This window comes from Solanum verrucosum, unplaced genomic scaffold, assembly GCF_900185275.1.
Source record: "Solanum verrucosum unplaced genomic scaffold, falcon-dt-bn FXZP01000094.1, whole genome shotgun sequence".
NCBI lineage: Eukaryota > Viridiplantae > Streptophyta > Magnoliopsida > Solanales > Solanaceae > Solanum > Solanum verrucosum.
The window spans coordinates 1,357,309-1,369,873 of record NW_026019970.1 but is presented as its reverse complement, the minus strand read 5'-3'; positions in this window follow the sequence as shown (position 1 = coordinate 1,369,873).

The window sequence follows — 12,565 nt, the reverse complement described above, 5'->3', positions numbered from 1 at the left end:
TTAGAGTTGATCTCGACTCTTGGCCTTGAAGGGCAATCTATGAAGGTATGTTATGTGAAGTTGTTATATATGAATGGATTGATCCACTTATGATGGGGGTGTTTACTTGTCAAGTATTCTAATTATTAATTGTTGATCCACTTATGGTGGAGGTGCTTACTTGCCATATGCATTGTAGTGTTGAGATAAGGTCCCTCTCCCCTACAACCCTAGATATGACTAAGTATGATACGATTTGAATACGAATGTTATGTTATGATCATGATGGTGTTGCTATGATGAATGTATCCATGTCTATTGTAATGAATATTAGATATATTGCACAAGTGTGTTTTAGAGGTTGCTTATGTGATGATTACTTCATGATGTGATGGTCTTGGTATTTAACCGTGTATTCTTGTATAATTGGAGGCTATGTATTGTGAAGATTGGGATGTGTATTATATTGATATTGGAGACTATGCTTGTTGTTATAATGATATTTCTCAGGTTATAATGAAATGTATGTGAGTTGCCTTATTGGTTGCATTCTCCAACTATTTCAAAGATGATGTTCAAAAATGGCATAAAGCGTGATTTCAAATGAAATGTCCCTTTTCATGCATGTTTTAATGGTTTTGTGCATGGCTACCATACTTAGTACATATTTGTGCTAACCCATATTTCTATGTTTTCTACAATGTAGGGGGTTGGTTCATGGAAATGGTAGTTTTGGTTTAAAGGGCTTGGAATAGGTGATCCTCCAAGCCAGTTGATGAGTCCTCAAGTTCGGGGACCAACATCTTATTTAGTAGATATCTTAGTAGTTTCTTTTATTAGTTTCATTTTAGAACTATGTAAGTGTTGTATCCCTATATGTCTAAGTATTCGATTGTATAGATGGCCAATGAGACAGTGTTTAGACTCTTTTCAATTTTGAAAAAAAAATGACTTCGTTTGTTGAAGAAAAAGTTTTAATTTCCGCATTATTTCTTATGACATTATGTGTATGTTTATGCTAAGGGCTTGTATGCGACCCCTTCGGGGTCAACTACGCCATGTTACGTCTAGGGGGTAACCCCGGGTCGTGACAAGACGATGGTTGCAAGCTGTTCGATACAATCTTTTGATGTTTCATGAAAAGTAATATTATTCTCTCTGTTACAACGTAAATAACCCTTATCTGCATTTTATGCTTGCATCATCTAAAGTGGACCCCTTGCCCCTTGAGTATTTTATCTTCTCCGGCAGGATGATTGCGCTGACCTTGTTGCATAGAGTACAAATAAGCATTGCCTTTAGTCGTGTGTTCTTTTTGCAAATAGCTGGAAAGGATATTTCGTTTGAAGACATTAGGGATGCAGATCCCTACTTGTATAGTGGCTGCAAGAAGATACTGGAGATGGATATAAAGATGGTGGATGACGATATCCTAGGCCTAACATTTGTTTGTGAAGATGAAGAATTGGGATCCAGGAAAATGGTGGAGCTTTACCCTAATGGGAAAAATATGATAGTGAACAATAAGAATAGGGATAACTATGATAATCTTCTTGTTAAACACCGTTTTGTCACATCAATTGCTCATCAGGTAGCCAATTTTTTCCCGTGGTTTTGGTGACATAATTACTGACCGACGGCTCCGGGAATCCTTTTACCAGATCCTAGATCATGAAAACCTTAGCAGGATGCTTTATGGGAGTAAGACAGTTGTTTCTGTAGAAGACTGGAAAGAACATACAAATTACAATGGCTACAAAAAAGATGATCCTCAAATATCCTAGTTCTAGGAGGTACTTATTTCTTGTCTTCTACTAAGTATGTTTCCAGAGTTTTAGCTATCGAGAAGTCTACACCTTTGCCCCTTTGATCTTCTCTTTCTTTATTGTTTTCGGATGTGGTAGATTTCTGAACTCTTTCAAAGTTATTATCTCGACAACATTTTCAAAGTTTTCTTTTCTGTTGCTGCAGATAGTTGGAAGTATGTCGGCTGAGCAGAGAAATGTGCTTCTCTTCTTCTGGACTTCAATAAAGTCTCTGCATGTTGAGGGTTTTGGTGGTCTAGATTCTAAACTTCACATCTACAGAACTTCAGACTCTCATGATTGCTTGCCTTCCTCGCACACATGCTTTTACCGCCTGTGTTTTCCTCCTTATCCGTCTATGGATGTCATGCAAAATCGTCTTAACATAATCACCTAAAATTATGTTGGTTGCAGCTTTGGTGCCGAGTGATGTGCAAATTTTTGGGTTGAACTTGTACATGTGATATGTTATATTCTTAAATAGATGTAAGAAATGCCAACCTTCTAAAACTTGACTTCTGTGAGCGGGGAAAACCTGCATAAAGTCTTGAAGACTCTAACTCGCCCCGCTCTGTGTAGGAGCAATATGTGCATTCTTCTCCTTATCTGCTTGAAAAAATAATATTTACATGAAGAGCTCTCCTGTGCTGATTTGCCCCCTCTCAAAAGGGTTATTATGTTCTCTTTTAGAATGGGCATATTAGACTGGAATTTATAAATGAATTTTTCCTTACATTATAGCTAACAAATTGCAACTTTTACTACTCTTTCGTATAGTTATTGATGAATATCTAATTCGAATAGTGAAAGTAGTTTATGTTTGACTTAATATTGACAGTTGGTAAACTAAGAAAACCATCAAAAACAATTGGAATAGATGGATTGATATTAAGGAATCCCAATGAATAACAACCTGATTGAAATGATTTTCGTGTTTAGTTTTAGTTTGAAATTTCAATTCGTAACCGTTAACCTGCCCAGGCTCACCTGATTTTAAAAGAAAATTGAACCTGCCCTACCATGCCTCCGCAAAAACTCAAACTCACCCTGTCCCATTGTCCCTACATTTGTTTTTTTGGTCCTATTAAGTATTAGCAAGAAAATACACTAGTGGCTTAAGGCTTAATAAAAAAAGACGCCTTTAACTTTTTCCAAAAATATTACATTTTTTTATGTAGTGTGTCCTAGCTTTTTGAGATGCAAAATTAATAGTTTTCTCATAATCAATTTTTTTTTCTAATAATTCAGTTTTAATTGATAATATAGTCAATTCATTTAATCTTCCTTGAGACCTAGTACTCTAGATGTGTCAAACTTCTAATAATATTTGTTTTGTATATGAAAACTTTACTTTTTCTACAAATAATACTCAATAAACAAACCAAAAAATCGGTACTCTTAATAGAACTAGAAAAAGAACTGGCAATATTAAAAGAAATATATGAAATTAAAAAAAAGAGAAAAAGAACAAAAAACAAAATTAGCAAATGAGATAAATAAATTTAAAGAAAAATTGCAATTAGAAGAAGAACTAGAAACTTGGCATGTTGCAAAAATAAAACAACACCCCAATTCGATTGTACAGACAGATACTATAGAAAGAAATATAATAAAAAATACAGATCAAAATATAAATATAAAAAACCGAGTAGAAGATATTATGTAAAAAACTACAAAACCAAAAGACCATATAGACCAAAGAGAAAACTAAGGGAATGTACTTGTTATAATTGTGGAAAATTAGGACATATAGCTAGAGATTGTAAATTACCTAAAAATCCAAAGAAAAAACAAATATAAAAAATAATAATAGACGATGAAAAATATATGTAGATAGAATACATAGATTATAAATTAGAAAGAGAAGATAGCATATATGAAATATCAGAAAGTGAAATGGATAACGATATAGAAATGGAATCAGACAATGAATTCTATAATATAACAAATGACTGAAACAAATATACAAATAATAACTAAAGAAGAACATCAAGACGAAGAATCTTTAGAACAAAAAAATAATATTTGATAATAGTATATTTGAACAAATAAAAGGAAAAGAATTAGACCTAAGCGTAGCAAAATATTCGAAATACCAACAGTAAGAAACTGGTTTAAACGACAAAAAGAAGAATATTATGTAGTAAGTCAAAGAGAACATATCATAGATTGCAAATACACCAAAGAAAAGGCTAAAATACAAATAATAAATAAACGAATAATAAATAAAGAAATACAAGATATTAAGGCTAAAAATCCAATTAAATATGTACATTGTAAATGATGTTCTATTTTTTCTCCATCATACTCGTATTTTAAGATTCCTCCATAACTTTTTTCACTGGCATCTAATTCTACTATATAAGTAAATTTTTTATTTTCATCCGAAAAATATAGTTTAGGTAGGTTCTTACATAATAGTTTTACTTTTTGGATTTGTAATTTTTTGTAATTTAGGAGGAACACATACCAAAACTAGATACGAAAAAGAAATTACAATCATTTCTAGGACTAGTAAACCAAGTAAGAGAATACATACCAAAATTAGCAGAGAATTTAAAACCATTACATCAAAAATTAAAGAAAGACATAGAATACTAGTTTGATAGAAAAGACCAAACACAAATACAAAAAGTAAAACTATTATGTAAGAACCTACCTAAACTATATTTTCCGGATGAAAACAAAAAATTACTTATATAGTAGAATCAGACGCCAGTGAAAAAATTTATGGAGGAATCTTAAAATACGAGTATGATGGAGAAAAAATAGAACATCATTTATAATGTACATATTTAATTAGATTTTTGCCTTAATATCTTGTATTTCTTTATTTATTATTTGTATTTTAGCCTTTTCTTTGGTGTATTTGCAATCTATGATATGTTCTCTTTGACTTACTACATAATATTCTTCTTTTTGTCGTTTAAACCAGTTTCTTATTGTTGGTATTTCGAATATTTTTGCTACGCTTAGGTCTAATTCTTTTCCTTTTATTTGTTCAAATATACTATTATCAAATATTTTTTTTCTCTAAAGATTCTTCGTCTTGATGTTCTTCTTTAGTTATTATTTGTATATCTGTTTCAGTCATTTGTTATATTATAGAATTCATTGTCTGATTCCATTTCTATATCGTTATCCATTTCATTTTCTGATATTTCATATATTCTATCTTCACTTTCTAATTCATAATCTATGTATTCTATCTGCATATATTTTTCATCGTCTATTATTATTTTTGATATTTGTTTTTTCTTTGGACTTTTAGGTAATTTACAATCTCTAGCTATATGTCCTAATTTTCCACAATTATAACAAGTATATTCCGTTAGTTTTCTCTTTGGTCTATATGGTCTTTTGGTTTTGTAGTTTTTTTACATAATATCGTCTTCTCGGTTTTTTATATTTATATTTGGATATGTATTTTTTGTTATATTTCTTTCTATAGTATCTGTTTATAGAACCGAATTGGGGTGCTGTTTTATTTTTGTAACATGCCAAGTTTTTTACTAATAATGTTTCCATTTTTATTTCTTCTTTATGTTTTTCACTTAGTTCTATAAATCATCGTTGTAAAAATTTCATTCTAGCTCCTAAGGTATCTGTTAATCCTGCTTCATTCCAACTTTTTATTACTTTTGAATTAAAAGGTTCTGATAATTTTGTAAAATATAATTTTCTTATTTCTTTACTTTCTTCTGTGCTATATGTTCCTTTATAATAGTATTCTATAAATGCACATGTATATTCATCTATATAACACATATTACATATTGCTAATTTTGTCATCAGATTCTGATTTATGATTTTTTTTCTTTATTTTGTTCTTCTACTTCTGTTGTCATACTACTAAATTCATTTCTTATAGCTACTTCGTATTTATATAATATTTCCATAGTTGTAGTAGCTAGTTCACTATTAGATTTTTTATTACTTCTTAAAGTTTTTAAACTTTCATCTGATAAATTTTGTAGCCATAGTTTTACTGTTCCTATAAGTGTTCTTTCTATATATCCTGGTGTTTCCATCATTCCTATTTTGTTATCTATGAATTGTTTTGATATATATCCTATCCATAATTGGATTGTTTTATTTATATCTACTACACAGTCTAAATCTAAAAAATCATGTTGTTCAGTTATCGGTTTAGGCGTCCATTTTTTATTTAATCTTTTATCCCATATAGTTTTTTCTCTATCATATTGTTCATGGTTTTCATTATAATATTTTGGATTTAAATTTTTTGGATTTTTTACTCCTGATGTGCTAGGTTTTTCATCCTTGTCTACGTCTCCTGTATTTACTTCTAAATTCTTTGTATTATCTATGTTTGCTAAAAGTTCCGTATATGTTTCGCTTGTTTTCGAATGTTCATCTAAATCATTATCATTTATTTCATCAATTCTTATTTCAGGTAGATTATCTTGGTTATTTTCTACTTTTTCTTCTAGTTCTTCTTCTAATTGCAATTTTTCTTTAAATTTATTTATCTCATTTGCTAATTTTGTTTTTTGTTCTTTTTCTTTTTGTTTAATTTCATACATTTCTTTTAATATTGCCAGTTCTTTTTCTAGTTCTATTATTTTAGTATCTTTTACTTCTTCTAATTGTTGTACTTCCTTTTTTGCTTGTTGTTTTATTTTTCAATTTCATTTTTCTATCTATTTCTTCATTTTCTTTTGTTATTCTTATCATAGCAGTTAAACTATCTTCTAGTTTTACCGTTTCTTTTTCTAGCATTAAACTTATATTGTCACCTATTTTCTTGTATCTTCTTTCTAGATTAGAAAATATTATCTTTATTTTTAATCCGTCATAGTTTTAATATATTTTTTCTTCTATGGCATATTCTTCCTTATTCATTTATAGATTGTGTTGAAGTTTATATTCTAAACTTTCTATCTGTATCTGTAGATATAAAATAGTTTTCCTTTGTGCTACTATAGATTTTTTACAAGTTTCTGCGAATATATTACTATTAAGTCTACTTTGCCTATGTGCTAATTCTTGTCTTTTCACTATAATTATTTCAGTAAATTTTTGTCTATATTCGTTATTCTCGTTATTTATTGTGTTTTTAAATATTGTATATATTTATATTCTATTTTAGATATATTATCTATTAGTTGATCTATTTGTCGTTATCAGTTTTTGTGATATTGAGTTATTTGTATTCTAGATATAATTTGTTTAATTTTCTTATTCTTTTTCTTAACTTTCTGCTAGTATGTTTCTTCTTTTATTTCTTTTCATCCATAGCTCTGATACCATTTTTTGGGGGTGGGGAATTGGTAGTTGAGGATTCATATTTTTGGTAGTGTGGTAGGTGATAGTATGGTAGGTGAGAAATTTATCAGAGCTAATGGTATCAGAGCTATCAGAACTAATTTCATCCATAGCTTTGATACCATTTTTTGGGGGTGCGGAATTGGTAGTTGAAGAATTCATATTTTTGGTACGGTGGTAGGTGAGAATTTATCTATAAGATTTTATTATAATATTCTTTTTTCAAGGGTCTTAATCTTGATATCTCTTTAATATTATTGATGATATATTCTAGATATAACATATCTTGGGTTCTTAGGTACATATATAAATTTTCTTCTATTAATTGTTCTAATAGTTTTATATCTTCCATAGATTCTGTCAAATATTGTAAATATTCGTAGATTATTTTAGTCTGAATTTATTTCTAAATCATACCATTCTATTATTTCGAGGTCTAAATCATGTAGGTCTATTTCATACCATTGTTGGTTTAATATATCTTCTGATTCGTTATCATTAAATATATTTTTCCATATGATTTTTCTTAATTCAATTATTTTTATACCTTTAAGTATATATAAGATTAAAGTTTCAAAGTTTTTTTTTTATCATTTTATCAGTATGTAGTCATGTTCTTTATCATGCAGGTTTTTATTTTCAATTATTCCTTCATATCATATTCATAATTGATTAAATTCATATTAGATTATTATGAACTAGATTATCTGTTTATCATGTTCTCCTGTCACTACTAGCATCGTACTTTAGCGGATACTTCCTCCTTATCAGCGCCTCAACTTTGTTTACTCCCCTAAACGGCTTTCCTCGCCTACTGGTTTCAACATTAGGATGACATAATATAGAAGTTTTCTCCCTGTTTCCAGTGTGCTAATAAATTAGAAATCATGATTCAAATAATTCGAATACATAATAACTAACATAAATTTATTCAATCATACATATGATATACAAGAATATATGAAATTAGTTCTGCATATTTGTTGAACAATATACCTTTGCCTCTTGCTTATCCATGATATTTGAGGGTTGTTTCATTAAGTATTTTAAATATTTGAGAGAGTTTTTTTTTTTTTTATGAAAGTACTCCGTTTATTCAAAGTCTGTCCTTTATGTTACATCTTCCTTCCTTTATATAGAAAGGAAATCCTATCTACTGCACTTACAAATTCTATCCTATCTTACATTAATTTACAATAATGCACAATAATGCACTACTTCATGACTTTCTTACATAATACTATTTACTTTACGACTTTTTTATACTACCACACCTACCCACTTTACACTTGTCTCTACCACACCTACCACTTTTAATATGCATCCTACATTGTTGACTAATTACACTACACTTTTTTACAATAAGACTAATAATTTACAATAATAATACTATTCACTCTTTGACTTTTCAGAAAAGAGAAAGCCTTTACTTTACTTTATGTCACTATCTTCTTTACATCTTTTCTTCTTCATTCTCGTGCTTCCTTATCTTCTTGTCTTTTGTCTTCTTATCTCTTTGTCTATCTTGTTGCCACTTGTTCATTCTTATCTTCTTGTCTTTGTCTATCTTGTTGCACCCTTCTTGACTTTTTACCTACTTTAATAATGTACTACAAAATAATACATATTTTATTTGTCTTTATGGCCATGTATTATCTTCTTTTTATCTCTTTGTCTTTTTCTTCTTCTCTTTATTTGATTATTCTAGCTGGACATCTGGTATCATATTATCTTCTCCGTTGCATTTTAAACATATATGATTTGGATATTTGTGTCCAATTAGCTTACAATATCTGGTTAATAGTTCATTTGAGATGAATCCCTTCTTTAATGCTCTGGTAATAGGTTGTTCTTCTGGTTTGAGTAGAGATAATATCCATTTTTGTACTTCATGCATATCTGCTTGTCTTAGCTCCCTTGAGTTTGAATATATCATAAGTTGATCTCGTGAATAATAACTCCATATTGCATTCCCATATAGATAATTATTTGCTAGTTCTTGGATAATTGTTGACATACCAATTATTCTTTTATTAGCATAGAAACTTGGTATCTCAATTTCTTGTATCTCTGGTTGTTGTTCGATATCTTCTGAAATTATCATATCTCTAGTTAATCCTATTTTTACAACTTGTATTATTGGATTTATTTCATCATGGTATCAAAGCTAAATACCAACTTGTATTGTTAGTTTTATTACGCCTGATTCCATAGGTCTGAAACCATTTTTCGGGGGTGCGAAATTGGGAGTTGAGGAATTTTGAGCTAATTTCATTTTTCGGGGTATTAGAGCTATTTTTCCATCCTATTTTTCCATATAGCCTTTAATTACTTAAAAATAATATGGGCCATTGAATTTGCAGGCGTAAGACACCTGCCTATTTTAAAGGGATTGTGTAAATATACCATTGGCCAAAAATATTTTCAATTAATAACTGTATGTATATGTAATGGATCGGTACTGTATAAAGAATATATAAACGAGTATATATGATATATAACTATGTATCAGAAATGTACATACATCCATGTACACTTTTTATACAATATTTATAAACTTTAATAGTTCAACTTCCCTACACAAGCTGGTTTTTTAATTCCGATCAACTCAAATCTCTTCTAAACAGTTGCAAATTTTAAATATGAGCTCCTCTCAATATTTTGAGTCTAATATATTATTTTATTCAAAATGATTCACATCTGCAGTAGATCAAATTTTAAACCGAATAAATCTCTTTTTAATCGATTTGTTAGTGTCCACAGTTAAAGCTATAATTATTTGTAAATTTTCAGAAAGTGGGCAACTGGACAAATCATCAAAATGGGTAAGGAATGGCCGAATGTACTTCGCCAGCAAAAAAAAGAAGATTAAATGATCATTTTGTGTAATATATATATATAAAAGAGAACCCTAGGCCCGCCTACGTGGCGCCACCACAAACCAAGATTCCCTTTTTAATTTATCTATTTCCAAAATTAGCCCTTCCTTTCATGAAAAGTTGTTACTTTTATAAAAATTTGTGACTTATGAAAAGTTCCGACTTTTATGAAGAGTCACAACTTTTCATAAATGTCGCGTTCATGAAAAGTTGTGACTTTTATAAAAAGTTGCGACTTTTATGAAAAGTTGCGACTTTTAGAAAGAGTTGCGACTTTTATGAAGGATTGTAACTTTTATGAAGAGTTGCGACTTTATTGAAAAGTTGTGACTTTTATGAAAGGTTGTGACTTTTCTAATGAGTTGTGACCTTTCCAATAAGGCACACTAAGCATTAATTCACACTACCCTTTGTTGTTTATAAATAGAGGGATTTCCTTACATTTTAAAACAACGAAAATTCTGAACTTCTTTTTTTTCTTTTGCTAAATTGAATATTCATGTACTTTGCTCCTGTTGAGTGGTTCACTGACACCATTTTTTTTTGTATCAATACACTATGAATAGAATCGTTCTATCATGAGAGGATCTATTTCTTTAAACCTCAATGGGACAATGTGCATTCAGCGACTCGATTTTTTCCTTTCTCTTTCATTCTATTGTTACAGATCTTGGTTGGTATGTTTTTTACGGTCAATAATTTATGCTTATGTTATTAATTGTTATTTTTGAGTACATGTTTTAAACTTTATTGTTTATGTTTTTGCTTTTGATCATTATGTTGAAGGAAAGATATGTTAATCAAGAGTTTGATGTAATCATTAGACTCTTGGTCTCATGTATATTATAATTCTTAAACTTGTAAAATAAATGACTTTGATCTTTATAGAGTTTTTAGTGGCTAAAAGATCTATGGGATATCCAAGAAGGTACTTTTGAGTGTTAAGAAGTTATGGTGGTTCCACACTAGTTTGGAGTTTTAGTTATTCAACTTTCTATCTTATTGAGGCATTCAATCCATTAGTGACATCCAAAAAATAAAGGAATGTAGTGGGATGGTAAGTATTGTACTCAACCTTAATCAAAAGTTTGGGGTTCAAGTGTTGGATTGGAGTCAATGAATTACCTCAAAGTAGAATGAATCTATATTAGTCAAATATTAAAGAAATATTTATGTCCTTATAAACATAAATATTAGATTAAACTTCGCAAAAAAAAGTTTTAACCATATTGTTCGAAACATAAACAACAAAATATGCCTTTTTGCTATCAAAGTAGTGTCATCGACTGCGAATGATTTTGAATAAGGGACTTGCCAAGACATCATTTAATCCAAATTATTTAAGCGACATACATTATTTCATTGAACCCCAAGAGATGTGTTTTTAAATTTTAATTAACTTCTCAAGTACACAACTAATTATATAAGATGTATAATATTTAGATTCTATATGTAGAGGCCTTAATAGGAGAAAAAATCTTGCAATTGATGAATAAAATATTTGTACCACTTTTTGAAAATACAAATATAGACAATGAAACAATTACATATCTTTTCTAAAGACTTTGATGATGAATAACTACATTCAAATGAAGAATGAATAACAAAAGGGAAAATGGTCAAAAATGCCCCTCAATTTTAGTTGATTAGTTGACTATACCCCTGCCGTTAAAACAAAGTTATTTATGCCCTTGCCGTTACTAATTTCACTATATATATCCCTCAATTGGCAGAAATCCCCAAATTGACTCAAATTAACCAATTTTACTTAAATTACCAATTTTAACCCGACCCACGTAATAATATAACCCATTTTTGTTCTATCTTGTTCATCAATCTTTAATGTTGGGTTCCTTTTCAAAAACAACCTGTAAACAATCCATTTGAAAACACCCATCAAACAATTGGCAAAAACCACCTGCTCCATCCACGAACTCCAGCGAAGAGCGACCGCCGCCAGTCCCCTCCCTTTTCCCCTTTTACGTTTTCTTCTATTGTATATGTGTTTTTGGCTCCAACTCCAGTGAACAATGACCATGAACTCCGGCGAGGCTCTGCAAATCAGCAGTCACCACAGCCTCTCTCCCAATGCCAAAATCAACAAACCCATTTCTCGAACCAGTTAACAACACCAACACAGCTCAACGACTGAGCTTCACCCCATTTTCTGTTGACCCTCTATTTTCTTTCCATTCTTATATTTGATGATGATTTATTTTTCTTTTACATTTTTCACTCTATTCTCCGTGTTTCAGATTTGGTTAGGGAGTTCAAGCTCCAATAATTTTTCATTCATATTCGTTGTTCAAGTTTGTGTATGCTATTACACTTTGTTGTTGATTATTTTAATTTTTGGTTTGATATTATTGTGTTTTTGGGCACTGTTACAACTTTTGCTTATTAATTTGTTGATTTGTTATTATGTTGGATTTTTTTTTTAATTTTAAAGATGAAGATTAACAGAAATGAAGATGAACAAAAATGAGTTTATATTATTAGGTGGTTCGGGTCGAGTCGGGTCGGGTTAAAATTAGGTAATTTAAATAAAATTGGTTAATTTGAGTCAATTTGAGAATTTTAGTCAAATGAGGGGTATAAATGGTGAAATTAGTA